The sequence below is a fragment of the Berghia stephanieae genome, chromosome 2 (assembly GCF_034508935.2).
Source record: "Berghia stephanieae isolate SIO BIC M18660-M18661 chromosome 2, UCSD_Bste_1.3, whole genome shotgun sequence".
Lineage (NCBI taxonomy): Eukaryota > Metazoa > Mollusca > Gastropoda > Nudibranchia > Aeolidiidae > Berghia > Berghia stephanieae.
In genome coordinates, this window is record NC_088361.1 from 2,501,887 (window position 1) to 2,506,886 (window position 5,000).

General features: G+C 34.4%; 2 protein-coding genes across 4 annotated transcripts in view; one reads left to right on the forward strand and one right to left on the reverse strand.

Moving 5' to 3' along the window:
* LOC144964162 (focadhesin-like) overlaps nucleotides 1-5,000 on the reverse strand; it is a 377,317-nt gene that overhangs the window by 289,381 nt on the left and 82,936 nt on the right. The gene's annotated exons all lie outside the window — the stretch shown is intronic.
* The window catches only part of LOC144964163 (FMRFamide receptor-like), a 69,479-nt gene that overhangs the window by 37,345 nt on the left and 27,134 nt on the right, over nucleotides 1-5,000 (forward strand). The gene's annotated exons all lie outside the window — the stretch shown is intronic.

Here is a 5,000-nt window from a genome sequence, read left to right on the forward strand (position 1 = left end):
TTGTTTTGTTTTAGATGTAGGGGGGGGGGGGGGGGTCTGTTGTTTGTTTGTTATTTTGGTTCCTAATTGTTTTTACTATTGTTCTGTTAGTTTTATTCTTCTTGTTCCGATTTGCTTAATTTTTCTTCTGTTTTGTCTTATTTCTGTTCTGTTCTTTCTTGTGTTTTGTTATGTGTATTTTTTTTTTGTTTGTTGTCTATTTGTTGTGTGCGCGTGAGCGTGTATGTCTGTATGTGTGTGAGGGGTGTGTGTGTGTGTGTGTGTGTGTGAGTGTGTATAATATATATATATATATATATATATATATGTGTGTGTGTGTGTGTGTGTGTGTGTGTGTGTGGTCACCTCAGAACCCTGTGTGGTCTCTTCGGGACCGCATCTCTTTTTATCACACATATTATGTCAATATCAGTCTATATTTAATTTAATCAGAGCAGGTGGAAGGATATCTAAACATTTACGACGGATCAAAGTGGAAAAAAGTCTATCAGGTTTAGATTTCAATCTCAATATTTCATAACAAACAAACGGTCTTTGTACGTTTGGAATTTTCAAAGCATTTTGGCCAATGATCACTAATATCAATATACAAGGGTAGAATGAAAGGTCTTGACAGCTGTGATATTTTCAAAACCTATGGGTTTCACCATAGTCAATGAAGCACCAGTTGTTTCATCGCGTCAAAGAGGAATTCAAGAGACACGCTTAGACACCTTCAAGTCACCTCCGCCAGCACCTCGCCACACGTTTAATTATCCCCACACATCTTACACAAGTGTCTGCTCCCTAATTTTTTAATTTGGTATTCTCACTATCCTATGGGCACATATCTTTCTGTAACCCAGGATTTCTCGAACAACATATCCACCTCGTCCAATATGAAATTCCAAGCCTTTGCAAAGTGCCTGATTATATTATCTGCGATTGGCTCGGATATGTTCGTCAATTTTTGTTGATTTGCTTCAGTCGATGCAGTTTGTGGACGACCACTCCGAGTCTGGTCACTAATTAATGTTGGTGGAAACAGCATCAGTTCCAGCAAAACACTTATCCCACCATTGAACTATTCGAATGCCAACACACGAGTCACCATAAATAAGTTTCAGCCGTTCATGAATGTTTACGGGTGCACATCCCTCTGCAGTAAGGAAATCAATTACAGCCCGATGTTTAATGAATAATTCCTTTGAAGTGATTCCTTTGACCGACATGTTGGAATAGGGGTTCTTTCAAATAAGTTAATTTAAAAACAAGAAATAGCAGTTACACAAAAGTTGGTGATGCAGATCGAATGGAAGAATAAATTGCGCACATTTTGATGTGCAGTGTATGCTGGTGCGTATAATACAATGGGGAAATATCCGATAGGCGTCAAGACTTTTTAGCCATGCCTATGTAATAACATTGCAGTAATGTCACGAAGACATATTATATGAACTTAAGATATGCAGGGCTTTTAGTCATAATTTAACCCAGTCCAGACAAATAATCCAGATGCCTGAGGGTACAGGTGGTACGGATATATATATATATATATATATATATATATATATATATATATATATATATATGACATAACAATATAAGGCTGATTAAGGGCACCTCAGGGAGTTGACCGTCAATCATACTTAAGATTATGAAGAGAGCATTTGCAATGCAAGCAATAATGAAATAGAAAAACTGTGAGGTAATGAAACTAATAGAGTGGCTGAGTATTCCGGTATGTGAGTTAATGAAATAGAAAATATTGCAGAGAATAAATTGAGGAAAGAAAACAGTTTTTAAAAGTGCAAAAAGCAGGACGTGGAATATAATATATATATATATATATATATATATATATATATATATATATATATATATATATATATATATATATACGAAGAGATACAAAACGAAAATATTATTAAAATTCCCAAAGTTAAAAGGTTTTACCTAGCATGTAGATGATGAGCGTAAACAGCCTGATGCCATCCATGCATTTTCTCAATAATAACCGTCAATGAGGTTGCTATTTTTAATTTTCTTTTTTTAATAATCGTTCCCACAAACTTATTTTCGAAAATAAATTCCGTTCCCATCGGATGGATATTATTATATGGTTTCTTGACAATATTATTCCCTTTCCCTGTATTAGCCATGGTCAACACAATTAGTTTAAAAACTTCGATCGCCTACGTTGAAGGGATACATCTCTGTCCTCTGCTTTCTTGAGGGAGTGTAGTCTAGCAAATTGAACATTTAGCTTTATTCATCGTGATAATTTGGGGAGAAGAAATAAATGGAAATGTATGTTTGATACGGCGCTAGCCAATGCAAAAATGAAATAAAAGAAAAAGTACCCCCACCCTCCATCCCCAAAATAATTAAGGCTGTTCTTTAGGGATAAAAGGTTTCTTGTATTTCTTGTCTTATACACATTTTTTCAAATCCATTTTCATTCTCAAACAAGTCCGCTAAACTGAAATAGATCACGATGAACACCCTTTGCGCTATAAAGTAGCTCTGGTAATGATTCACTTTGTCCAGTATTATTTACCCATTCATATTTACCCAAATCATCGTTTTTTATTTATTAAAATCGGCTTAACTTTGGCTTAAAATTATCAAAACGTTAATATTTATTTGTAGTAGCGAGGAAAAGAAGATAAGCTGCTAAGAGTGAAAGAAAGCGAAATTTATTCAGATAAAGAAATAAATTTAGTTTGATTTGTTTTCCTTTAGCTGTTCTATTTTATGGATTTTACTCTCTCTCTCTCTCTCTCTCTCTCTCTCTCTCTCTCTCTCTCTCTCTCTCTCTCTCTCTCTCTTCTCTCTCTTTCTCTCTCTCTCTTTCTTCTCTCTCTCTCTCTCTCTCTCTCTCTCTCTCTCTCTCTCTCACTCACTCTCTCTCTCTTTCTTTCTTTCTCTTTCTATCACTCTCTATCTATCTGTCTCTCTATCCATATAGCTACCTACCTACCTACGTACCTGCCTAACTACCTTCCTACGTCAAAGAGAACAATGCGAATTAAAACTTAGCCTAGCAATTTCAAATACAAAATTTGCGAATGAATTGCGACCCATATCTACATTTGAATTAATCATGTCACATTTGACGTGATATTTCATATTTAAGCTTGCTATTAAATGAATGAGATTGGTGTCAATCGACTTTTTGTTTTAGACCACGAGAGTGGTAAAACGTTCTCACCAATTCAAATAAGTAACGAATAATATGCAGCTATGTGGTCTTGTGGTATGACACTCGCCTTCGGACCGAGGGTCCAGGTTTCGATCCCTGCCCCGCTGAGAGCGGTGCATAGTTGTGTCCCTCAAAAAGTCTCTTTATTAACATTCTCTCGCCGTATTCGGTGTAAAATGAGTACCTAGCCGTTAACAGTGTTGTCTCTGTCGGAAAATAAAATGTACTATCGCCTAACAGGGGTCATGTCTCGTCTTACACGTTAAGTGTGACTGTTGGCTTGGGACCTACTGTGCGTTCTATTTGCTTTTAAAATAAACGTTTAAGATTACACACAAAGTTTTGTTTGTTGAATACGATTGGCTTTGGCGGATATAATCAATTAGTATTTTACTTACACGCATAACATGATATGAATAGGTTAAACTATCTACCACAGGTCTAGAATATATTTTAAAAAACCAACTTTAAGGGGCGGTTTGGGTCTTTTCAAAAAAATTTTAATTACCAATATTGGGCGGTTTTAATCATTCTGTATCGTCATTATAGGTTAAAAAACAACATTTATGGTGAAAAATTTTATTTATCTGTGTCGATACCCATTTTGCGACCTAATTTGGGGGTCTGATATCAAAAAATATAACAATCTTGTGGCAAACGTTCCACAAAAACTAATGAAGGAATGACCTCCATATTCTTCCCTCTTGTCAACATTGTACTATAGTGTGTCACCATAGAGAGCTTTTACGGCTTTAGCTTATGGAATTTTTATTAAAACATTACAAAGTTGAGAATCAAAATGTTATGAAAAAATTGATGTTAAAAATTCAGAATTAGGATTATAATTCAAAATTCACATATCTTATCAAAAAAATCTCTCTATGGTGACACAATACATTATCTCTGTGATAACTGTGGAAATTTTCAGACAATTTCATTGAATAGATTCAGAGAAACGTTTGACACAGTATCCCATACCCTTAGAAATATGACATTTTGAGAAAATATCAAAATAGCTTCCCGTTTTTCACACTTTTCTTACTATCTGTACCATTTTCGACTGTGTTTTTCATGCCTTTATAGTCTACTTTGAGAATTTGGACTTCGATTATATTATTTCTAGGGTAATAAAATATCAATTTCCACCAAAATCTCAAAATCAATTTTTCGAAGGATTTTCCTAATAATTAGACCCAAACCGCCCCTTAATCAAAGTTCCAAAGATTGCAAAAATAAATTCAGTACACTTTATTTCCTATTCATAAAACAAAACTTAAGTAATTATATAGTTCACATTTAGTGTAATGTTTTGAAAGATGCTATTTCAGCAGAAAATGATTTACAAGGAAACGATTTGAATAAAGAATTATTATCATTTTTAAAAAAAATAATAATAACTGTGTACGGTTTTGGGAGGAAGCAAGATGGTCGGCATCGTACATAATTAACCCGGTTTCATGTTATCTCTATTATATGGGGGGAAAATAATGTATGTTTTCTTTCCGTAGAATGCGTATTTAAATAGAATTAGTTAAGTCATTAAGAAAGATAAGTGTTTTAAACGTGTCGTAGAACTTTTGCAAAGGCTGTAATGGAGCACTTATTCGGAACAGTGTTCCTCGTTTGTGTGTGTGTGTATGTGTAAGTGTGTGTGTTTTGTGTTTTCTTCTATTTTTTTAAAAGATGTTTTCAAGTAGGTTTTACACAATTCATGCTTTTGTGTTTTCTTCTTGCCTGTTTGTTTCATGTAAACAAATCAGCGACAATGACCGCTTTTTTTTTTTTTTTTTGGAGGGGAGCAGTTTGTTTGACTCCA